Source organism: Vipera berus, assembly GCF_964194415.1.
Source record: "Vipera berus genome assembly, chromosome: 2".
Classification (NCBI taxonomy): Eukaryota; Metazoa; Chordata; class Lepidosauria; order Squamata; family Viperidae; genus Vipera; species Vipera berus.
The window spans coordinates 216541813-216568335 of NC_138203.1; the positions used below are offsets into that span (position 1 = coordinate 216541813).

At 38.2% G+C, this 26523-nt stretch overlaps 1 protein-coding gene across 7 annotated transcripts in view; it reads left to right on the forward strand.

Moving 5' to 3' along the window:
- The first annotated feature begins 4501 nt into the window (after positions 1–4501).
- The window catches only part of DAG1 (dystroglycan 1), an 88331-nt gene continuing 66309 nt past the window's right edge, over positions 4502–26523 (forward strand). Inside the window, exons 1-2 of one of the 7 annotated variants that reach the window (XM_081320779.1) lie at positions 4867–5292; positions 8309–8476. The gene's annotated coding sequence lies outside the window, so the exon portion shown is untranslated. Of the gene's footprint in view, positions 4676–4811; positions 4833–4866; positions 5293–5385; positions 6037–7878; positions 8043–8308; positions 8477–26523 lie in introns of those variants that run through there. The other 6 variants (XM_081320781.1, XM_081320780.1, XM_081320785.1 and 3 more) reach the window with 6 other exon arrangements.

Sequence of the window (26523 nt, forward strand, 5' to 3'; positions counted from 1 at the left end):
ATGTTGTTGTTGTTAGTTGCGAAGTCGTGTCCGACCCATCGCGAGCCTATGGACAACGTTCCTCCAGGCTTTCCTGTCCTCTACCATCTTCTGGAGTCCATTTAAGCTCACGCCTACTGCTTCAGTAACTCCATCCAGCCACCTCATTCTCTGTCGTCCCCTTCTTCTCTTGCCCTCAATCTTTCCCAGCATTAGGCTCTTCTCCAGTGAGTCCTTCCTTCTCATTAGGTGGCCAAAGTATTTGAGTTTTAGCTTCAGGATTTGGCCTTCTAAAGAGCAGTCAGGGTTGATCTCCTCTAGGACTGACCGGTTTGATCGCCTTGCAGTCCAAGGGACTGGCAGGAGTCTTCTTCACCATCATAGGGACACTTATAATTCTACCTTCCCCTGCTTGGATATCAAAGGTTTTATGAGTATTTCCACAAATATTCCCACATACTTTTTTATACTTTTAGAAATAGCTAAAATTCCAGACTTTCAATGCACCAAATGCATCTCTCTGAGAATTCTGTATTTTACCTTTTTTTAGCCTTTCCCTTTATATGTAAAGCCCTGGGCGGTTTTCCTGCAAATGAATGTTCTGAAGCAAAAAAATGACGATCCTGCTCTATTGTATTCCTATGAATACAACTCTAATTCTAAAGAGGTGAAACACCTGGGCAAAGGAATTTAAAACTTACTTTTAAGAGACAATCCTTTTATTCATTAACATGCTACAACCGACCAGTTATTAGAGACTTCGTAGTAAACGAAACATTATCACATTGTTAGGAAACAGAAGAATGATTATTATGAACAAGAAAGCTTTTTTTCATCTTTCCAAAATTTAGCAATATTTATAACTTAACAGCTTACATAAGGCTCACTGATCAATGAATAATTTTGTGCTTTTGGAATTCTGATATAAAAAAGAGAGGTACATACACAAATACCGTAAATCACCTTCATGTACACTTGTACTGGAGATTCTCAGTCATCCAAGTTATGGTTGTCCCAAAGGTGCTTTTTCAAGAGACAACTGGACTTTCTTGCTTTTCTTTGAAGACATTTTGCTTCTCATCCAAGAAGCTTTTTCAGCTCTGACTGGATGGTGGGGAATGGAAGGATTTATATTCCTTGCAGACAGCTGGTCATTTGCATTCTTTTAGACAATTGTGGAGGCCATTTGGAGGTTTATCTGTGTCCTCAGGGTTACCTGCAGCCAGGAAAACGTCCTGCAGCCAAGAAGTCTCCACACTCAGGTGACCCTAAGGACACAGATAAACCTCCAAATGGCTCAATGACTCTCTAAAAGAATGCAAATGACCAGCTGTCTGCAAGGAATATAAATCCTTCCATTCCACACCATCCAGTCATTGCTGAAGAAGCTTCTTGGATGAGAAGCAAAATGTCTTCAAAGAAAAACAAGAAAGTCCAATTGCCTCCTGAAAAAGCACCTTTGGGACTTGTACATTCAGATGAAATGAACATATATGGCTGAAAGAAAAGTATAAACCTTCCATTTATGTGGACAATATATCCTAGTTTTCTTTGTTATTCTTTTAAAGGTAGGCTTTATGAAGGCTTGGTTCAGTTTTTTGTATCTTATTGGTTTTTTATCATTATTGTATTGTAAGTTGATAGACTGGAGATTGTAGATAGATTGTAGTAAGCACCCACTTGTTGTCTACAACTTGTAGACAACAAGTGGGTGCTGCCTTATAATTATAAGCAGAATGTAGAAAATATCATGTAAAAGAAGTTTTGCATCTGTGTCCTAGTCTATTGATTGATTGACTGATTTTATCTATCGAATTTATATTTGCCCATATGATCCTGGGCGGCATACAGCAAAAACTATAAAAATAAAAATGTCAAAAGCAATTAAATTAAGAAGTTAAAAAAGCATAATACACAAGATATTAGATCAGCAAGGGAGCCACCTCAATATTTCACTGGTCCCCTGAGATTCTCAGGCCAGATGACATAGCCAGGTCTTGAAGAACTTCCATCAAGTAAGGAGGAATGGGGACGGCCTCACTTTGGGGGCAGGAGGGGGAACAATGTTCCATAAGCAAACACCATTGCTCATCAAGGATACTTCATTGACAGATGGGATGTCTCTCTTGCTCGATCTGATGAGATGGGCAGATGTAATCCAGAAGAGGTGATCCCACAAATAACCCACCCCCATGCCACGAAGTGTTTTGAAGGTCAAAACCAGCACCTTGAAGTGGACCTGGAAACAGACTGGCAACCAGTGCAGCTTACAGAGCAAAGAAGTAACATGAGGTGTTCCAGAAGTACACATAACTCCTTGTGCCACTGCATTTTATACCAGCTGAAGCTGCCAGATACTCTTCAAGGGCAGCCCCATATATAGTGCATTACAGTAATCCAATTAGGAGGTGACTTAGGTAATGAGTGTTCGTGAGCAGAACTGCCTGGTCCAGGAACAGGTACAACTGGTGCACAAAATGAAGCTATGAAAAGGCCCTGTTAGCCACAATTCTTTGACTAGGAGCCATGAGTCCAGGAGGAGCCCTGGGCTGCGCACCGGGTCTCTCTGGGGCTGTACAATCCACCCAGCAGCAAAGATGCCATAGTCCCGGAACTGGCAGGACCCAAAACCCAGAGCCACTCAGTCTTGTCAAGGTTCAACTGAAGCCTGATGTTCTTCAGATCCTCCCAGCCTCCAGACACCTCCAGACTCTTTGAAAATAAGTGCCACGAAATTGAACAGTGCTCCTTCCCAGGTAAATTTGTATGGTATGCTACAAAGTTCATCTAAAGTGATTCTCAAAATTATTTCTCAGATTCTATATTGATAGCATCTTCGTAGGTCATATTGTGTATTTTGTATCTGTTACTTGATTATTGCAAGATAATGTATTTATGACATTGCATTGCAGAACCTAAAAGAATTATGGCCACAATTCATTTCTATCCATCTGTGCCCTCTTAAAAAATCATATTTATTTAGTAAAGGTCCACAAATCCATCTTGAACTGGCATTATGTTGCCCAGAGACATAATGCTCTGTAAACAATCAGCCACATTTGTACACGAGGAAAGACATGTTGTGCAACGCCTGTAAGAAATTTGGGATTTAAAGATGTCCCAAATATGATTGTGTCCTCTTTTTGCTTAAGGTCATAACACTTGTAAATAGTCAGTGTGTTCCCTGTCCTCAGTTGAATGAACACGCTGCTAGATGATATATTCTACTCCAAATTTATTTTCCTTTTAGGAAGTGAACACAGAAATATTAAAGCCACCTCTTCCTTACATAAACAATCCCGTCTCATCCCTGTTGTTAAGATTGTAAACCAATCTAGACAAAAATGGCCAGATTTAAAGCAAGACTAATATGATATGGAACGGCTTATGAACATTGTTGGGAAGGTTCAGCTGTTGCAAAATGTACAGGCCTGTCATATAAGAAATGTGCCACTATAAGCAATTAATGCCAGTGTTTTGACATCTGCCTCTGCTCTTCTGGATCCGATTCAGTGGGGTAGCTGCAATCCAGGAAAACCTACCTTAGTCCCAGCACAAAAGCAAGAGCAGTTCCTCAGCTACTGTATAGCAATCTGCAGGGCACGTGTAGGAAGAGGGATTCAGCTGCATAAGCTGCTGATCTATAGAACCCTTCACTCTGGATTACTGAAGGAATCAAACTGAACTGTCTTCTTGCTCTTTTTTCACCCTGAAATTTCGTGAATGGTTGCGCTCCACAAGGCTCACCAACTTGGTGCTCTCCAGTAGGTTGGGCCAAGCTCCAAAAATCCAGCCAGAAGCTACACTCCAATCCAACACGTGCACTCAAACGGTCGAGCTAAATTAAGTTGAGGATCCTTAAAACGATCTTGGTGGAACTTAATATTTTTTTCCGGAAATAATAACGCGTAGCATTTATTGACCCCTTCTCTATAGCTGTTTCACTGCGCCTTGCGGTTTATCCGTGGAGATATAGAATATCTACCTCCCTGAGTAACCGCGCCGGTTGCCTTACAAAACCAGGATATTTAATTAAGGGTTTCCGAAAAGATTTCAGCCTTGGCCTCGCTTCTATAATGTGTAGCCTATGAGCCTGGGCCGCAGGGAAGCACTTCCATCCCCCTCCTGGGTTTTGACCCTGGGAAGAAAGAAGCCCAGGCGGACTTCTCAGGTGGGGCGATGCAAAGTGCCGGATTTCTTTCACCTCCCGCAAGAATGTTAAGGAACCCCCCCCCCCAGTCCCACTCCTTTTGCCCAATAAGAAATAAAAGGAGGGGCGGCATTTCGATCCTGGGATGGAGGGAGGGAGGGGGCACTTCAACTCCCAGAATTCCTGAGCCAGCATAGCTGGCTCAGGAATTCTGGGAGTTGAAGTCCACGAGTCATAAAAGAGCCGAGGTTGCCGACCCCTGGACTGTAGCCCGAGGAACGCGCCCGAGAAGAAGAGGCGCGGCTTTGCCTTGGAGAGGAGGCGTGTCCTTGCGGTCGGGTAGGGGGGAGTCCTTGCGCGTGAGGCGGAGTCCGACGAGTTGGGTTAGGTTGGGCTGGGCTGCCGCTCGGCCAAACAAGCAGACGCTGCCGAACGGCGATGTGTGCGTTTGCAGAGCGAGAGCTCGGGCTCGGGCAGGCTTCGTGATTGGCTGCGGCGCGCTCGTGCCGGCGGTTGCTAGGCTCCTCTGCGCCGCCCCTCCCCCAGGTACGTGTCGCGCGCCGTCGCGCTTGCTCTGTCGCCTGCTCTCTCGGGTCACTGTGCCGGTGGCGGGTCCCGGGAGGGAGCGGCCTCCTCGCGGGCCGTACTTCGGAAGGGCCGGCGGGGCGGGGGGGGAGGGAGAAAGGAGCCCGCGAGCCCCGTGGTAAGTGAGCCCGAGGCGCCGGAGAAGCTTCGTAACGGGGACGTTTTGGGGGTGCCGGGACTCCGGGAAGTCCTGAGGCCTCCCGGCGCCCCGGATTAAGTTGCAGCGGTTGGCGCTTTTGGGGCGTGCTCTGGCGCCTCCTTTCTCTCCCAGACGCGTCCCGGAGAGGCTTCCTCTGGTGCTCTTCCTGGGTCTCTCACCTTGGGCCTGGGCCGCTGCCCTCCCTTGCCGAAGGGGCGTGTGGCCGTGAGGTAGCCCGGTGAGCGGGGAGCCTGGAATGCAACCGAGACGAGCTCAGCAGGTGCAAGGTGGCTTTTTGGGCGCTGGGGTGTGCGCGCTGAGGCGCCTCGGAGCAGGTTGGTGAGACTCGGTTGTCATTGACGGGGGAAACGGTGGAAAAGAAGAACTGAACGTGAAACTAGGCTAGGAAACCGAGCGGTCTTGTCCTTTACAGCCCAAGGTAGCCGTTGTTTCTTTGCCGTTTAGCGAGCAGTTGCAGGCCTTTCGCGGAAACGCTGCGGTTGTTTCTCTTGGGGAGGAATAGATGCTTTCTATATATGGTACTACTGAACACGCAAGGTTCTTTCGCTCTTGGCCAAAAGTTCCCGAGGTATCCAAGCTCTCTGACCCAGGCTGAGAATTTTAACTGGGGTTTTATTTTCAGGGATAATTTAATCTTTTAATTCTCTTTTAACTTTGTATTTTATATTGATATGATTTTAAAATGCCCTGTAAACCGCCCTGAGTCCTTCGGGAAAGGGCGGTATATAAATCTAATAAAATCCAAAATCCAAGTTAGAGACTCAAAAAGGGGTTGGAAAAACGTTAAAAGGTTCCACTGTATACTACGTGCCGAATAGAATAGAATAGTACAGTATAACAAACATTCATTCACAATTTCCAGAATTCACGTCTACTGTTATTTGGTTTAAATAAAAGTATTCAGCGTTATGTCTCTGTGGGCCTTCCAACGATCTTGTAAGATAGGAAACTTAAGAAATATAATCCTTTGCTGTCAGTAAAGTATGTACTGGTTGGCTTGCAGCTGTGTAGCTAATTTTTACAGTTGGAAGTACTAGGGGCTTTTTAAGTGCTAGGCAGGAGATAATACTGTTTTCCTGTTGCCACATGCTTATATATTAAAGTTATCTTCATGTTTCTGGCCCGGAGAGTTAGGCCTGCAGGAATCATTGACAAGTTAAATGTAAGTTTGTTTAAAAAGATCGATGTATTCACCAGAGGTTCTATTGATCTGTAAAGTAATGTCTTGGAATCATTATTCTTGTAGGTAATGCTGTCATGATACCAGTAAGTGCTGGTATCCACCATATGGAGAATGAACTTTGCATTTCAAAAGCTGAATTTAGTTCCAGCATTCAGCTAAATTTATAAATCATCTGTATATTTAGAAGCGATACATAAGGGCATGTTCAAATAGTGACTTTCTTAGCTGATGTTGTAGTGGACATTTTCCCTATATTGCACTGTTTCCACAATTATTTGTTCTGGACATATGAATGTGTACAGCACTTATTTACACTGATTGTAGGAATTAGACACTATTGCTTTTATATAGTTGATCTTTTTAAAGAGTTCCAAAATAGTTGACCCTTAAGTATATATTGTGGACTTGGTTTCTGGGGAAATAACTCCTAGTATAAATGTTATTATATTTGACATGTTGCATACAGTGTTCAAAGTTACGGTATGTTTCCAGGAAATAATACTGAAAAGCCTTGTTTATCATGCATGTAGCATAAATACAGCAGAAGAAATACAATTCTTTAAATATATGCGTTGATAATTTGAACTTCATTAACATGAAAGCCAGGGCAACAGAGATCTACTAGAGAAAATTTTACAGTACATTCTAAGCTGTGCCAGTATCTTAATAAAGCTATGGAGAACTTCAAACCATGATTGCAGCAAAAGTTTAAAAATCAAATACAAAGTTTTTAATTTCTAACATGAATGCAGAGTTAATTAAGAAAAGGGATAACTACAGTTTGCTTTTTTCCATGGAAAGGCAGCTGCTTTTTTTGAAAATCTGGAATGACTTCAGGGTTTATTTTTTATTGTTGTGCTGGAGTTCTAAAACTAGACCTTGATCTTTGGAGAGAGTAAGCAGAATGATTTTCTCTGTTGTGTTCTTTTTCTCCATTAATATTTCACAGAGAAAAGTTACTATGTAAACAGCTTCCACCTCAATTCATACATCATTTGCTGATTTTTAGATTGAAAATATTACAGTACATGAATTCCTAAGATGTTTTCTATCTTGAAATTATGTGAGGCCTTTATAAATTATGGGCTATTTTTTATGTTACTTTTCAAACAATTATTATGTTCTGAACTTATGTCATTTTAAGAGAGAGGCTGGCTCTGGTAGCAATTTGCAAACTAAAAAGATATTCCAAGAAGGCAAGCAAAAAGAACATTTCAGGAGGCATATGCTAAATTTAGAGTTAATAATAAACTAAAGCAGTTATTTATTTTCAGTAGAGTCAGTCTCTCTTTGCTGTTATTTTTGCTTAAATATTTAAAGGATAGATGAGACCAAAATGTTTTTTCAACTTTTCATTTCTAGTACAATTATTCATAGAAGGGGAATGTTTTGTCCCTATCAGAGAATGGTGTACTAATTTTATTCCAGCTGTTCTTTCTTTCTCTGTGATATGAGGTTGTATTGTTTTCCCCTTGTGAAGGTGTTCTTATGATGCAGGGTTATAATTTCTAGGTCTCTCTTGGGCTCCTAGATATGAAATCAGAATATGCTGGCATTCAGCTGTCTAGCTTAAGGCACTGAATAACTTTTTGTGTGATTAATATTAATTACAATTTGCTTGGGACATCAGTGGAGCTATTGGTTAAGTGGCAAGTCAAAGGTGGTAAAATTTTGCAATATTTTATATTGACCTGCTTTGATAAGAAAGTTGTATAGCTGTTACTGCCTAAAAGATTAGTGGGTTTCTTATACAATATACTAACCTTTTGTATTAAGTGAATAAAAATGTTTTATGGTCAACTTTTGGTTCAGCATAAGGGCTTCCCTTACTTGTGCTGAGAGTCCTAATAATTTAGGGGGGAAAAATCATCTATAGAAAGATACTTCCTTAGTTTAGGGACAGGGAAAGTTCTTCAATGCACAAAAAGATTCATTTTCTGAGTACCAGTGCAAGATGTTTTATGGATCGCCATTTTTACTAAGAGGTAACTATTTTAAATATGTTCCTAAGCCACATTCTTTTCTCAAATGCACAGAGAATGAGGAAAAGTTCCTTTTAATAAAGATGTATGGTGGTATGTTGGCTGTAACCTGCATACCAATTATGTTTGTTCATTAATTCCCAAATGGTGTATCAGTTGTGCTGGATACTTGCTATGCTAAATTAGTTAAATAAAGAGTACTGTGCATACTTGGTATGCACACAAACTATAGGCTGATGCTGCATATGCTCTTATCTCTCTCCAATCAGACTTCGCTGGAGGTATGCAGTTCTGTCTAGTCTCTGCATTCATTATAATTTCAGCATGCAGTCACTTCCAATTCTTGACATGCAGCAGGATTCTTGCCTTCAAAGGAAGCTGCCCATTGTATTCAGCCAGATGGCATGCCATGAACACTGATGTATGCAAAAATGGAGGTATTCCTTTGAATGAGCATATTTCTGTGCACTCCAAAATAAATCCTTTTAAGTCTAATGTTTAGAATAACTCTAGTAAGCAAATGTACATTTTTCAGACATTTGGGAAGCATTGCACCAATTTAATTGAGTTGATAATGATTAATGTAATACATTATGTAATGGGACCCGGTGGCTCAGTGGGTTAGGACGCTGAGCTTGTCGATCAGAAGGTCGGCAGTTTGGCGGGTCGAATCCCGAGTGCCGCGTAACAGAGTGAGTGCCTGTTACTCGTCCCAGCTTCTGCCAACCTAGCAGTTCGAAAACACATAAAAATGCAAGTAGAAAAATAGGGACCACTGCGGTGGGAAGGTAACAGCGTTCCGTGAGCCTTTGGCGAGACGTCCTCGGACAAGCGCTGTCTCTTCGGCTTTGAAACGGAGATGAGCACCGGCCCCTAGAGTCAAAAACGACTAGCACGCATGTGCGGGGGAACCTTTACCTTTAATGTAATGCTTGTTTGTATATGATTTGGGCTTCTTAGTTAGCTTATTTGAAATAATTCAAAATAACATGGCTCTTAGAATCAGTCCAGAGCATTGAAGAGTAACAGCATACAGGTACATTTCTGTTATCATAATTTGGGTAAAGACAAAAGAGTTGGGAACTTCAGCATATAAAATCAATAATTTGGGTAAAGACAAAAGAGCTGGGAACTTCAGCATATAAAATCAAAAATGCATTTGTAGTGTAAATATTTTGGCCTGTTTCAGTAAATACTTTAAATGGAAGAGAAGCCATAGTTTTTTATTGTGAATTTGATAAATTGTTGAGTTCCATTGTTAAACATCAACACATGTGAAATGCTTTTTTTGTTTCTCTTGGAAGAGACTCTGGTATATTTCATATATCATTCCTTTTTTTTAACTTCCCATACATAATTACTTGGTTCTGTACAAGATTTAACTAGCAAATTGCTACCATAAGACTTAACTCATAATAGAAGCCCTTCCAAAATAATATGCAAAGGCAATAATCATTGATTGTAAGTAGCTTTAGAAATCACCACAAAAAATATGATTGAATTATTGCAGAACTGTTATCGTAAGAATAGAGTCTTAGAGCATATAGAGCTTTTATATACTTGATATAGCAGTGATAAAATGGACTGCTTACCGTAGTTGTTGCAAAATATTTATATAGTTATCTTGGGATGTATCATCAATATTCTTAATTACTAAAAGAAGAAAGAAAAAAGGTGCAGAGTATAGGTTTTCATAACTACTATTTCTTTGTGAATTGAATTTTAAATTCTAATCATGAGAGACATTAAATACATCTTGACATTTCACTAGCCACAGCAAGTGAATATGTGTCAGCACATATTCATTGTCTTACATGGCATTGCCAGAAAGTCATTGTACCAAGACATAAATTATGTAGTTTTTAAAGACATCAGGTGCTGGTGACAAAGGATGAATACATCATTTTTGGATTTTCTGTTAATTTCTTCAAGATTCTTAAATAAATTGCCACCTGTTTGTGATTTTTTTCTACTGTTATATAATCTTTGTGGTTAATATAAAGAAAATCAGTTTAAATTTAAAGCCTTTATGGAATGAGGAGACAATGTTTCATGTAGAAGACAGTGAAAAAATAAGAGTATTGAATGTATTATCAATATATTAAAAATTAGGCAGCAAAATCTCCTGGGATCTGTAGTGGGAATTAGAAATATTTATGTCAATCTAATGCTCTTTAGAAGGCTAGATCCTGAAGTTGAAACTCAAATACTTTGGCCACCTAATGAGAAGGAAGAACTCACTGGAGAAGAGCCTAATGCTGGGAAAGATTGAGGGCAATAGAAGAATGAGGTGGCTGGATGGAGTCACTGAAGCAGTAGGCGTGAGCTTAAATGGACTCCAGAAGATGGTAGAGGACAGGAAGGCCTGGAGGAACATTGTCCATAGGGTCGTGATGGGTCGGACACAACTTCGCAACTAACAACAATGTATAGAACTGGTTATTATTAGTAGTAAACTAACATTTTTCAACTGTAGAACAGTGGCTTCCTAATACAATTAACAATTTTAGTGATGATAACACTGAACTCTATGAAAATTTCATCTTCACCAGTGATCAAATTCTTTTTTTCTTAGACAAAATAATTGGAACAAAACAATATATTTTTAAGGATAGGCATTTTAACTCAGTATTGCAAACATGGAGAGATCCAACATGATTAATAAGGGGCCATTTTGGTTACCAGTGTGTAGATCTACAAAGCAAGTAGTCAATGGACTTCCTGAAGACATTTAGCTTCCTACTATAGGAATATTGTTGAATTAAATGGATCCCTGGATAGATCCAGCATTACTTTTCTGTTTTAATTTGTAAACGTCTTTTTACAGAAAATTGTATCTACAGTGTCAAAATAATATAATTTCAAGTTCAAAAGATCTCAGTTTTTACCTAGTTCAATACTTGTCAGTGCAGAGTTGTGGTGTTACAATTCCCTTATTTATTTTTTATGTTGTTTAATAGAATTAAATCAGCCATTCCTACTAAAATTTCATTTGCAGTTATTGAATCAATTTTGCCTTTTGTTTTAAAAATGAATTAATAAATTCTGGATCAGTGGTGGTAACTTATTCTTTACAATTCTTTAACATGAAATTACATAAACTGTCAATTACATAAACTTCCTTAAGAATGAATATAGTTTATGGAGAAAATATAAAACTTCCTCTCTAAAAGTAGATTACTACTATCTTTGATAGCTCCCGCACAGATATTATCAGTGACAAAGAATAAATAATTTATTCTAGAAGGAATAGATGGCTGGCTTTACATTTATTAGGTTGGGGATTGAAAAAGAGGAAAGTCTCTAGCCACTGTGTATTGTGCAGTGGAGTGAAAAGATGTAATTAATCAGTCAGAATTTTGTGTAAGCAATTACAGAGATTACTTGTAACTTTTCATTACTGTTCAGTAATGGAATGTCATAACAAAAGTATGTGAAACCAGTAATGTTAATTATAGGTGGAGCTGATAAGATGTGCTTAACTCAGAAGTAAGGTTGACTAACTTGTAGATTTGAATTGTTCACAATAAACCTTGTTCACATTAAATTAACTTCTGGTTTGTTCAAATTTTGTACATCAAGAGATTAAAGAAAACTGTATAAAAGCCCCAAGCTGCTGTCAACAGACTCACTTTCAAAGCTGTTACATTTTCCTAGCAAAATTTGTTGTTTAGTTTGTAGTCAAGTGGGTTGGAACTATTAGGTCATGAAGAACTTAATATATGATACCTAATAAAGTCCTGAAAAATATTTTTAACTTATGGATATTTACCATAAATAGCTGGTTAATACAATTATGATATTTTGTTCTCAGGTTAATATTATGCATGCACACAAATTTGAATGTGTAATTTTTATTATGTCATATAGTAAAACATTTAACTTATTCTTATTGCAAGACTTCGAGTGTTTTAAGTTCTAGTGTCATAGAACAGGCATTCTTATAAGCTCCCTAGAGTCACCTTGTAGGGAACATGGGTAACATTAAAATTTAATAAATAAAAATAAATAAATTCTGAAATTTATTTTGGTCATTTAAATCAAGAGAAACATTGAGTACTAATTTTTAATTAGGGGCTGAAGTGATATTATAAAGTAAAAAAAGTCAAGAAATGTAATTAAGCAGCTCAGCAGTACTCCGGTGTTTGACTTGAGAATTGTCCTAAATTGAAAATCCATGAAAAATTGGTTTTTTAATTCAGCATTGGGGAAATTGAAATGAACGATGATTTTCATGGGGCCGAGAATATGAATAATGGTTAATTCTGGGGAATGGGGAAAAAGAATTAGAGAGAAGTTCAGTCTGATTACCATCAAGTATCTGAGATTTGTTTCCTGCTTGACGGCCATTGAATTCCAGATTTTCCAGCCTGTTAATTAGCAGAGAATGAGAAAATGAGAGGATGTGAATGTAGATTGTGGTGTTTAAAGCAAAGCTGTAGTCCCTGATAATTTTGTTAGCCAAGTGCTATCCCTTTTCTTATGAAATTTAATTTGTGCCTTGCTTATGTCACCTTGGCTAAGTATCTCTAAACATCCTACTCTATAAATAGAAAACAATTACAATTAAAGAGCTCCCTATCCTGTTCCTGTAGTTTGGTAATTTTCGAAATATAAATAAATAAAAATCTATGCTACGTGGATTCCTTGTAATCTTAATTGTGTTTTCACAACACTTGTCTGAGACAGTTGAAGAACTATTAGCTGCATTAGCACAATATGTTAAACTTGGCTAACTTTTCACTTTAGGAGAGAGAGGGGGTTGGCTTGTGAATGTAACCCATTTGGTTTGTTATTTCTCAGTTGGATTTTTTGAGAACCCAGAAAACAGATTAATGGAGTAACCAAGTTAGGTATGTTGTGCAAACATACTACATGTCCTGTGTTACTTAGTGGAATCAATTATGATATTCTTTTGCTTTAATGTTGTGTTAATTCAGTAAGTTTTCTTTGCATTCCCAATCTTTGTGCTACTGCTTAATTTAGAGTGCACTGCAGACATTTATACTAGTCCAGGCATGCTGATTTGCTCACTTTTAATATTACCACAGTAGTATCCTAAATATAGGTTAGCATGCCAGTTTGGAACATCCTGTTAAGAAGTTAAAATATCTGGAATGCTAATAGGTTTTTGGAGAGTTACAAGTCCTTACTCTATAGACTTCAGTGGATGTATTTTAGTATGTAAATATAACAACATATAACAACATATTAGAATTGAAGGGGGAGCAGCTGTACTGTCGCCAGTAATAAGGATCTGTCTAGCTATGCTGAAGCTTTAAGTTTGTTGTTTAAAGACATACTTGTATTGAGTTTATAAGTTTATAAATATGCGTAAGTTACAGTTCTAGTCTGATGGTAGAAATATCTCTTGGGCCATTTTCATATTTTATGAGCATATAATTTCCATTTATAATATATAGTTGAAGCTAATAGTAAGGGAGTGTGTGTTGCAGTGAAAACAAAGAATCTTGTGGACAAACATTATTCAAATTGTTATGGTATATCTTTTATCAGAAACATGGAATATTAATTTGAATGTTAAGAATAGTTTCTTCTACCAAGTATTAAATCCTTATGCTGAGAAAGGATGAAACTGGTAAATTGGGACAGTACAGTAGTTGAACATATTTGTTCTTGGCATGAAATATTTTAACTACTAAAACATAGCTTAGATTGTGTCAAGCAAAGTTATTCTTTCTCCTGAGAATTTTTACTGTGATTTCAGTATGCAATCAAATTAAAAGATTTGTTTAGAAGTTTGGGTGGAAAACAGACATCCTAAAATTGATCAGAATTAATTAAATTAATTTCTAGAGTTCTGATATGGACAACTGATTTCCCTCTTCCCTATTTAAAATTTTCTTTCTTGGTAATTCAAGTCAGTGCTTTATATATCTAGTATTCTCTGTGTAGAGTTTAAAAGTTTTCTTCCTTTTTTAAAATGAAGCTATGGTGAAATGTATTGCTTCCTAGTAGTTATCTTGGGATTGGATGCTATTTGACACATTACAGGGGTTTTTGTAGGATTAAAAAAGCCCCCCCCCCCGCAAATCCAGGGAAAGAACCCTCATATCAAATCTCATGCCAATGTCTGTCCAATATTTACTTGAAAATCTGTACTACCCGCGTTTCCCTGAAAATAAGATTGGGTCTTTTTTTTTTCTTTTGGCCTCCAAAAGAGGCACCAGGTCTTATTTTCGGGGGGGTGTCTTTTATACTGACGTCCAACACTGACAGCCTCGCCCAGCAGGTCCACTTCTTCTGGGGCTGAAGGAGCAGCTTCATTCTGCAACTGCATTTCGCAGTCAGGCCACTGCAGCCAATTCAGTCCATAGCTCGGTTCTCGGCTGCAGAGGCCTTCCGCAAAGGCCTGTGACTAAGAAATGCAGGCCTGGCTACAGAAGATGCCACAGAAGAAGTGGGCTGGCGAGGAGAGGCCTGGCTGCAAGGTAAGTAGGTGGAGGGCACGTGGGGCAGATCGCCCCCCATCCCCACCCTAGCTTGATTTTGGTGTGTGCCTCGCCCCCAAACTAGGGCTTATTTTTGGGGTAGGGCTTATATTATAGAGCCTTGGTGGAGCAGTGGGCTAATGCCTCCTTAAGTAACACCAGCTGCCTGCAATTAGTGCAGGTTCGCATCCCACCAGGCTCAAGGTTGACTCAGCCTTCCATCCTTCTGAGGTAGGTAAAATGAGGACCCAGATTGTTGGGGGCAATTACGCTGACTTTGTAATAATGCCGCTTGGGGTGTGTGTGAAAGCCCTAATAAGCAGGCATATACATAGAATGAAGGCTACTGCTAAGCTTGTAAGCCGCCCTGAGTCTTCGGAGAAGGGCGGGATATAAATGGAATTAAAATAAAATAAAAATAAATAAATATTAGGTCCAGCCCCCAAAACCAAGCTGGGGCTTATTTTCAGGGTAGGTCTTTCGGAGAAACAGGGTAATAGAGCACCCAGGACACTAGAAGGTAGGATGTTCCATTGCTCAATAGTTCTCACAGTTAAGAAATTTCTCCTTATTTTAAGCTTGGATCTCCCTCTGTAAATCTTTTCATCCATTAGTTTTCATCTACCCTTGGGTGCTGTGGAGAATAATCCACACTCTCTTCCCTGTGACAGCCCTTCAAGTATTGGAAGATTGCTATCATGTAGCTTTAGGCTAAAAACATTACTTCAATAGCTCTTCATATGTTTTAGTCTCCAAGCCTCTCGGTATCTTTGTAAGTCTTTCCTGCATTCTTTCCAGTTCCTAGGCATCCTTCCTGTATTTTTTTTTAATCCCATTTATATCCCACCCTTCTCCGAAGACTCAGGGCGGCTTACAATCTAAAGCACAAATCAATGTGCTTAGCAATAGCCTTCATTCTATGTATATGCCTGCTTATTAGGGCTTTCGCCCCCCCCCCAAGCGGCATTATTACAAAGTCAGCTTATTGCCCCCAACAATCTGGGTCCTCATTTTACCTACCTCGGAAGGACGGAAGGCTGAGTCAACCTTGAGCCTGGTGGGATGCGAACCTGCACTAATTGCAGGCAGCTGGTGTTACTTAAGGAGGCATTAGCCCACTGCTCCACCAAGGCTATTGCACAATGTTTATGAAAATATTGAAGAGGACAGGACTGAGCCTACTCAGGTACCCTATTACGTCTCTCCATGTAGACCTAGATCTATTAAGAACCACACGTACTGAGTATGGTGATTCAGTTAATTGTGAATGCATCGGACAGTGGTACCTCCATCCTACATTGTTCTGCTTTATCAAGAAGGAAACTCTGGTCACCTTTATTAACAGCTTTATTAACTCTAAACATACCCCTTATACAGGTTTCCTTTGGTCTACTAATTAGTCACTTTATAAAAAAGAAGTAATAAGATTTGTATGGGACAATATATTTTTAACGAACTCATGTCCAACTGAAATACTGTGCATTTGATCAGTGACCAGCAAAATTTGGAAATATACAACACAATAGTAAAATCAAATGAGTGAGCTAAAGTACTAGCATAACAATAACAAAGCATAATAAAGACATAGCATGTAACTACTATACTGGTGTGTTAATTACCTGTGCAAGTGTAAGTAAAATATTACAATCTATGAGATAAAAACACATATCACTTAAGATCGCTAATACATAATGTAAATTGTGTAATGTATAAAAAATGTAACATATAGTAAAAAGAGATGAATAAAAACACTGGTTATTTCTGTAAACAATTATGCCTTATTTTCGTCACGGCAATCAGAATTTGGCTATTGCAGAAGTGATAAATATTATAGTTGGAGGTTCTGAAGTAAAAGATTTTTTTTACAGCTTTTTAAAATTTAGTTTGTATATCCACAATTACTGTTCTCTTAAAGAAGTTTTTGGTTAGGCCAAATATTTTTGAGCTTTGATAGAGATGTTTTAATTCTGACATAGATTCCATCAGGTAATAAAGCAACTCTGATGCCTTTAAGGTCACCAAATTGCCTAGTCCAGATTATTTCATTAGAACTTGCTTAAACTGAAGATACCAACATGTGACAAATTGGGAAGACCAGAGTGAACTTGAAAATGGGCAAAATCCCATTTAAAGGCATGATTCCAACTTCTGCCTGAGTTCTCCAATAGTAGATTCCCCCCAAAATATTAGATATTTATGAGTCTCAATAACAACAACAACAACAACAACAACAATAAAGTTGGAAGGGATCTTGGAGGTCATCTAGTCCAACCTCCTGCTCAGGCAGGAAACTCTGTACCATTCCAGACAAATGGCTGTCCAGTCTCTTCTTAAAAACTTCCAGTGTTGGAGCATTCACAAATTCTGGAGGCAGGTTGTTCCACCGGTTAATTGTTCTAACTGTCAGGAAGTTTCTCCTTAGTTCTAGGTTGCTTCTCTCCTTGATTAGTTTCCATCAGTTACTTCTTGCCCTCAGGCGCTTTGGAGAATAGCTTGTCTCCTTCTTTGTGACAGCCCCTGAGATATTGGAACACTGCTATCATGTCACCCCTCGCCCTTTTCTTCATTGAACTACACATACCCAATTCCAGCAACCGTTCCTTATATGTTTTAGCCTCCAGTCCCCTAATCATCTTTGTTGCTCTTCTCTGTACTCTTTCTAGAGTCTCAACATCTTTTTTACATTGTGGTGACCAAAACTGGATGCAGTATTCCAAATGTGGCCTTACCAAGGCATTGTAAAGTATCAATATTTCACGTGATCTTAATTCTATCCCTCTGTTAATGCAGCCTAGCACTGTGTTGGCTTTTTTGGCAGCTGCAGCACACTGCTGGCTCATATTTAAGTGATTGTCCACTAGGACTCCAAGATCCCTTTCACAGTCACTACTATTGAGCAAGGTACCACCTATACTATACCTGTGTATTTGGTTTTTCCTGCCTAAATGTAGAACCTTACTTTTTTCACCATTGAATTTCATTTTGTTAGATAGCGCCCAGTGTTCCGGTCTGTCCAGATCCTCATTATTAGTTTATATTCCAATATGGCCCAAGTTAATTCACTCCTTGTACTCTTGGAAATAAAAGGCCTTTTCTGCTATGTGTTGTTCTGAGTATTTGCCATGACTGCAAAGGAAATAGGTAAATTTGCAACTTAGCCTTGAGATCAGATTCTAAGTTTCTTTAGCACCCACATTTCTATATCTTTGCTTCAAGCATAGTATAGTTGAACCATGAAAGTTATCTTTTCATGTAATTGAATAGAGGTTTTTTAGATATACTAATCTGATTATACTAATTAATATACTAATTAATCTGATAAAACACTTTGATCTTTCTGCATCAACAAAAAGATGCAGTACTGAAAAAGAAAAGTAAATGGAGAAATTGTCTCTGATACTAATATTCAACTTCATAAAATTATTTGGATCAGACAATTCTAGCCTAGGTTTTTTCAGACAATTTTTATGTGCAGAATTATTGAAAAGTGTTCTCTCCACTTGCATTCTGAAGTAATATAGTCTTCAGAAAGGCAAAACGTATTGTTGTGGATTGAAGTATCTAAGACAGTGATTGGGCTAGTTGTTGCAGACTGGATAAAAACATGTAACTTGGCACAACAATATGGTTTGTGCAAAAAGTGAAAAACCTTTAGGTACAGAATTCAAACACTTTTTCTATAGAATACTAGCTTTTTTTAGATTTTTCTTTCTTGCACAGCTTTATCAGATCCAATGCTTAGTAGTGGTTTTTATTCAAGATATATGAATAAGAATTAAAATATGGGGTGAAATATAGCACTTGATTTTAAAGAATTCATTAACATTCCAAACTATTTCAAAACCTTTGTCCCCAGGACTAAAGATGATAATATAGGACTGCGCATTTCTGACAGTTAAAACCCCACTTCTTATACGATTACATTTTTTGATAGATATCCTCAACTTAGAGATTGTAGATTTGATTTTAATCTAAATATTTCACTAAAATATCTATTTTAGTGAAATATTTAGATTAAAATCAAATCTACAATCTGTTACCTAAGACAATTGAGACACTGTTACCTAAGACAATTAACATTCTTGCCACTGTCTCTTTTGGTGTTTGTTGAAATACTTCCTTCAGAACATGAGTAACAAAATGTCTCATTAAACGGCTTGCTTTTATTTGTTTTAGGAACATTTGACCAATGTCCAAATACTTTATTTACCATCTCTGCTGCTTAGTTATGTGGATTCAGTAGCAACATTTACTATATTTTTTTCCTTTTTAACTCATGCAAAACTTCATATCCAAGATACATGACCATATCACAAGAACATTGTTTATTGTTTACAAAGCATATGACTACTAATTTCTGTCTTGAGTTGATAAATAGAATGCCAGTGTGGAAAAACAGTGGCTTCACTAATAGATCAAATAAATAACTTTTGGATGTTTGAAAGAGCTATGGTGGTACAGGGGGTAGAATGCAGTATTGCAGGCTAACTCTGTTCACTGCCAGGAGTTCGATTCTCACCGGCTCAAGGTTGACTCAGCCTCATCCTTCTGAGGTCAATAAAATGAAGATCCAGATTGTTGGGGCAACATGCTGACTCTAAACTGCTTAGGGCTGAAAAGCACTATGAAGCAGTATATAAGTCTAAGTGCTATTACTATTGAAGCACCTAACCTTGATAAAGAATAGTCTTTTGCATTCTGTGCTGAATATGGATGTTACTTGATTAGAAAAAATAACTTTAATGGAACTTTAAACAAAACCTAAAACTGGCTTTTCAACATTCAACATTTTTTTTAATTCTTTATGTTTCTTCACAGAAATAGTTAGGTGTTGTTTTCTTTATAGTTAGATGTTGTTTTTGTTTTGTACTTGGAATATCTAGGTTCAGATGTAAGTTCAAACTACAAACAATGGAGATGAGGTACAAGCTCTTAGGCTATTTTTTTCTTGGTTTATATCTTTATATCAGTATAGCACTCAGGTAAATCAGCAGGCAAAAAGAAAAGCAAAAAACAGCTAAAATCCATTTAAAACAACTGTTAAAACCACCCAGTTTAATGTCACCCTGGTTTTAAGAAAGATACAGCATGAAACGAGTGGGTATTACCAATCTTTAACAAAGTGCATTTCTTAGCTTGAAAGGAACGCAAGATTGAGCTGAACATTTTTCAGGCATCAGAATTTTCCACTCTAGGCAAATTTGGCAGTTTCAAAGTTATATGCAATTTTCTTTTCTGACAGTTGCTCTAAATGAGAATCTAAAGCTACAGTACAACTGCATATTATAGGTATGCTTAATGACTGCCATGTTTAGCCACCATTCAAAGTTGACAATGCTGAAAAGATAAAGTAATTTTACAATCAGTCCTTACATAACTATTGCACTGCCCCGAAGTCATGTGGTCACGATTTGCATGTTTCACAGAGTTAATGCATAAGCCAGCATAAAATTGTGAGTCTCACTTAATGACTGCATCATCTAGTGGTGGAGTTGCTAGTCCAAGTTGTGCTTGCTAAATGTGGACTATCTGTATTTTTTAGCCAATTGCTTGACATTTTTTCCATCAACATTTCAATAAATATTTTTCTTCTCCCATCTTAAGTATTTTGTTCCTTTGACAGTACAATTCCCCCCAAAAATCCACATTTCCAAGTGCAAGTTATTTTTTACATCTTAATTCTATTATCAATGGCTTATGAATTATGTGGAGGATAAAGTGGAATAATCCAGAATATGTTATTTGGAAGCTGCTAGGTAAAAGAGTTTTGTGTAACTTACAAATTCGTATCAGAAGTATTTGTCCTCTTGTAGATTTTCTGATTAAGGGACGCGGTGGCTCAGTGAGTTAGGACGCTGAGCTTGTCGATCAGAAGGTCGGCTGTTTGGCGGATCGAATCCCGAGTGCCGCGTAACAGAGTGAGCGCCTGTTACTCGTCCCAGCTTCTGCCAACCTAGCAGTTCGAAAGCACGTCAAAATGCAAGTAGAAAAATAGGGACCACTACGGTGGGAAGGTAACAGCGTTCCGTGCGCCTTTGGCGTCTAGTCATGCCGGCCACATGACCACGGAGACGTCCTCAGACAAGCGCTGGCTCTTCGGCTTTGAAACGGAGATGAGCACCGGCCCCTAGAGTCGGAAACGACTAGCATGCATGTGCGGGGGAACCTTTACCTTTACCTTTAGATTTTCTGAATTTTTGCATATTTTATAACTCTGTAGACTATCAGAGCAACATGTAGATCCTAATGATATAAGGGAGTGTGAACAAAAACCCTTAAAAGTGCTTGCTTGTACCAATGTGAAGAATTAATTACTCCTTTTTGTTCTGTCACATTTACTGGCAGTAAATGTAAACCACACCTCTTGTAATTAATGATCACCCTTTTACAACTTCAAGTGGGAATTTTGGGCTATTCATTCTACTTGCAACATCTAACATGGATTGTTCATTTAAGATCCTGTCATATTTCAATGGATGTTTAGAGCTGGATTTTAACCTTGAAAACATTGAATTTGCTCTTTATCTTGTAATTTGCTATTCAGATTTGCTTATATGTAGAATTACTGTGCTCTGAATGTTGGACAAATGGCATAATATATTCCTATAGAACTAAACAAAATTCATAATTTCTTCAGTGAAGGTAGGTTGTCTAGGTCTTGCAGCAAAATAATATCCAAATTGGAATACTGCTATCTTTATGGTTGATGGGCAGCACGAGACTTTTTTCATGAAATTCAGTGTTTCTGCCACATGATAGCCATGTAGTCTGATAAAATAAACCTTTGGCTCTTCTGTCTAGAGGACATTCCACCAGAAATTTGCAGGATACGTCAGTTCTTTTTTGGCAAAGTTGAGATGAACATTAAAGCTTTTCTTGGTCAACAGTGGCTTTCACCTTGATCTTTCCTTGAAAAATAAGTAGTTTGGAGTAATCATAAAACTTTTATTGTGCTGATGGTCCTCAACTTATGATCACAATTGAGCCCAAAATTTTTGTTGATAAGTGGAACAGTTGTTAAGTTAATTTTGACCCATTTTATGACCTTTCTTGCTGTAGTTGTTAAGTGAATCACTGCAGTTGTTAAAGTTAGTAACATGGTTGTTAAGTGAATCTGATATTTACATTGACTTTGCTTGTCAGAAGATAGCAAAAGGTGATCACATGACCCTGGGACACTGCAACGGTCATAAACATGAGTCAGTTTCCAAGCATCTGAATTCTTTGTCATAAGTGTGAAAAATGGTAATCAGTCACTTTTTCAGTGTTGTAACTTTGAATGGTCACTAAATGAACTTTTCTAAGTTGAAGACTGTCTGCCTTTTGAATTAGTGGAGTGATTCTTGGAGTCTGAGCCCAACATTTTAAGGCATATGAATGCATATTAGAAACTTTTCAGTGTTTCATATCTTATTAGACCATACAGAAAGTCCTCAATACTTGTCAGGGATCATTATAAAATCTTTATTTGGAGGAACAAGTTGTAACTGAGGTGATGGAAAATGATGATGAGGCTAAGGACCAAAGTTTATACAATTAGGCTTCTCTCTTATAGCTTTGAAGCAATGTAAAATACACTTGCAAAGTACATTCACAGTCAAACAATTGTTCCATTTACAAGCCCTCTCCCCCCATCACCCACTCACTGAAAAGGAATTAGCTTTATTACCATGACTCTGGAAAGTTACTGTATTTGTTAGACTGAAACTTTTTGGAGACTCACTATGAGTTTGTAGACATTTTTGCAAAGGTTATTCGGGTCAGGTACTTCTCTTGCTCAGGGAATTACTGAATCCACTGGCTGTTCGATTAACATTTTTGAATAATTTTTTAGTTGAGGGGGGAAATGAAAAAAAAAGTTCTGTTCTCTTGAGAAAGACTAGTAGTGTAAACTGTATGGAGGGCTTGTTTGATGTTTCCTGGCACTTTGATACCTTCTCGGTAATATAGTGCAATCTATAAAATTTATATGTTTTTGAATGTATTTTATCTTAAAGCAGGATTCGTAGCATAGCCCTGTATCTAACATAAATAGGCATTAAGAGACAAATTCTCCAGAATTTGGTTGTTATGCATCATTATTCAGCCCTTTGGCAATTAGTGACCAATTTCCTCATGTTCCAAGAGGAAATTTTACTTAGGGTTACTTCTATATAAACATCCTATAAGATTAATCAGGCTCTTGGCTCTAGAGCCCTTTTGCCAACTTTTTATTGACGGACAAGATGTTTTTAGACTTTTTAATCCTGCCTTTGCTATTTTTATAAATAACTGAAGCAGGCATACATAAACTCTTTCCTTCTCTTGTTGTCCCCATAACAACAAATCTGTGAGGAGCATCGGGCTGAGAGTGATTGAACCAAAGTGATTCAGTGTTTCAGGCCTAGGCCAAAACAATTCACAGCCTCCCTGTTTTCAGTCTTGTGCCTTAACCATTACATCAGTGTTTCCTTGCAGACATACATTTAAACGGCATCTTAACACTTGTAAATAGTCTAAAACACTTTTAGAGTGTTGCAGCTCCAGAGGGTCCTGGATGAAACAGATTATCTGGATTCCTATTACAATGGATACTTGGGAAAAGATCTGGGTGAGAAATGTAAAATTTACACAGGCCCAAAATTTAAGAGAGAACTTTTATAAAATGTTTTATAGGTGGCACTTAGATCCTAAAAAATTAGCAAGTATGTATCCGAACTGCCAGCCCAAATGTTGGAGGTGTGGTTGTGAGAATGCAACGTATTTTCATATATGGTGGACTTGTAAAAGGGTTAAAGCTTTTTGGATTAAAATTTGGTGGAATATGCAAAAGATATTCAAGGAAAGGATAAAGTTTTGTCCACAATTGTTCTTATTGGGTATTATTACAGATACTACTGTTGTGGACACTAAGCTGATGCTGAATTTAATTACGGCAGCGAGACTTTTAGTAGCGCAATATTGGAAGAAGGAAGAACTGCCAACTATAGAAGAATGGACTTTAAAAGTTTCCACTTTGGCGGAAATGGCAAAGATTTCAGCCTACTTGAAAGACCAATCGCAACAGAGATATACTGTGGAGTGGAGAAGATGGATTGATTATATCCAGAATAAATATGGGACTAAAAAGTTTCACTTAGCATTTGAATAAGTAGTGGATTTATATGATATATAAATTGCTTGTAGTTATTTTATTAAGAGTTAAAGTGCGATAGAATTTAATATTTCATTGTTGTTTGCATATTGTAGATTATGTTTGTTTGTATTTTTATACCCTGTATTTAGCTCTGGGAAGTCGGGGAGGGGGGAGGGGAGAGTTGGGGAGGTTTGGGGAGAGGGGAGAGGGTTGGGAGGGGTTTTGTTTTTAAAAATGTACTGTAAAACTTTTCAATAAAAAAAAAGATTATCTGGATTCCTTCCAGTTGGGTTTCAGGCCCAGTTTGGGACAGAAATATAATTGGTGCTTGTGCTCTCCTTGACCTCTTGGTGACTTTTGATACAATTGGTGATTGTATCCTTTTGTGCTGACTGCAGCACTTGGGGCTGGAAGGCACAGTTTTGGTATTGAGGTTCAGCCCATGGTCTCTCCTTTGTGAGGTGCCATAACCTTGGTGTCCTCTCTGCTTCTTTTTAATAATCATCCAATACCACACAGTGAGGTATTTTCAGTATGCTGATGATTCTCAGCTATGTATTTCTGTTCTGAGTGACCCAAGAAAAGCTGTGGTTTTTCTTCTTGCATTTCCTGAAGGCTGTGAGTATCTGGAGGGGTGGAGGGGGGGGGGAAAGCAGGTTTCAGGTGAACCCTAGTTTGATGGAGTTGGCTGTGGGTGTACAGAGTCTCAGCATTTGGGAGTTTATCATTTTTTATTCTGATGAAGTAACACTATCCCAGACAGACCCAGCGCTCAACTTGGGGCATTCTCCTAGACTTGTGATTTGTACTAAAAGAGCAAGTGGCGTTATGATAGGAGGACCTTTGCACCTTTGGAGCTTTGTTGTGTGTCACTTGTGCCCTTTCCTGGATTGTGAGACCTTGTGCTCAGTCACTTATGCCCTGGTCATCTCCTGTTTCAATTACTGCAATGTGCTTTACATGGGGCTACCCTTGAAGAGTATTCAGAAGTTGCAGCTTGTACACAGTGCAGTAGCACATAGTCTTAGTACTCCTTAGGATGGTGCACATAGCACTGCAGTTATACATGCTGTGTTGGTTGCTGATTTCCTTCCAAGTTCAATTCAAAGTGTTGCTTATTACCTTTAAAAAGCCCTTTATGGCATGGGAACCGTCTCATCCCAATGGTATCGGCCCACCTCATTCAGTCCAGCAGATCTCTGAGATTTGGCTGGCAGGTTCTAGAAAAGTGACTTTTCTGCTGGTCCTTGATCCGTGAGATGAGGTCTATTCCCACCCTTTTTGCATTTGGGAAAAATGCTAAAACTTGGTTCTGCCTTAGCCTGGAGTAGATCAGGCTAAGAACCAGATGCTTTATGTTGGAAGTGGCTGATGGGTAACAGAGAAGATAATGTCACTGTATTGATCTTACCTTTTACTTCTCTGTTTACTTAATGTTTTTAATATATTTATATTTATGATTTTAATTGTTAGCCTCCCAGACTCACTTTGCAGAGTGAGATAGGAGGCATATAAATTTAAATAAATAACTTGCTTCAAGCATCAGAAGAGATGTCAGTATTGTTCAGAGTTATTCCAAGGCAAGAAACAGTTTAAATGGTAAAGAAGTACATTTCAGATGACTGCCAGGAAAATATTTCTAAATGTAAGAATTGTTCAGTAATAGAACTCTTACTTCACTGAAAGTGTTTAAATAGCACTTAGTAGACGTTTGCTTGGATGTGTAGTAATGGATTTCTGCATGGGCAGGATTTATCTTAGGTAATCTTCAACATGCCTTCCAGGCATTTCATTTTATAACGTATAGAGCAGATCTGGGCATTTAATGGCCCATGGGCCACATCCAACCTGTGGGTGGTCCCAGTCTGGCCTGTGTTATCAGCAGGGGACAGGGCATTTGCATTGGCAGAGGTAGTAGCAGTGTGGCATCAGCAAAGGGCAGGGTGCCTGTGCAGCATCAGGTGGAGTGGCAATAGCATCAGGCAGAGCCGTGGGGGGGGGGACTGTCCTCCACAACAGTCCCAACTTCTTGTCCCTTGTCCCTTCTTGTCTTGATTCCTCCTGATCCATAGTCATTATCATATTTTGCTTGACCAAGTTAATTTATGGAAGAGGAGAAACATACATACTTACTGAGTACTGACCCCAAAATGTATGTTTGTTTAATGTGGATGTTTTCTTAGAATATGCAGTGTTTTGCCAAATCTAGGAAACAGAGCAGATAAATTCTTTAACCATTTTCTTTTATTCAGAGCAATTATTTTGATTATTTCTTACTGAGTTCCTGGTTTGTCAAAAAGTCTTCGTAGTTAAGACACTACAAGCTTTTATTTTTGTTTACTACTGAAAACCTTTTGGTTTGTCAATACCCCTTCAGCTTATCACCAGAACCTAGGAGGATAAAAACTCTTTAGTTTTGTGGCATCATTTCTCTTACTGCTGACCTAAGTGGTTGGTTTTTTTTCAAATGTGTAATTGCTACAGCACAGCACTCTGAAAGTTATGCTACTACCGGTATTTTTTTTAACATTTTTCATTCCCTAATTATCTTATTTTTATTTCAGCTATTTGCATTTCTTGTTGTCTGTTTTGTTCCTCAGTTCCAAAGATGCTGACTAGTTTGGCTTTATGAGAATTCTTTTTAATAAAATATGTCCAGTTTTTCCTATAAAAGTCTATCCTGCAGATGCGTTAAAACAAAACAATTAAAAAGATGAAAACTGATACAAATAAAAGAATAAAAAGAAAAATAGAAAGTGCAAAAAAGATAAAGAAAACAATAGAAAAATACAGAAGAAAGAAAAATAGTAAAGAAAAATACATAAGGAAATGACTTCCCCTTCATCAGAAAAGGTATAAACAATTTTAATAACTTATAGCCTTATAAAATGCAACAAATGATTTCTTCCTATATCTC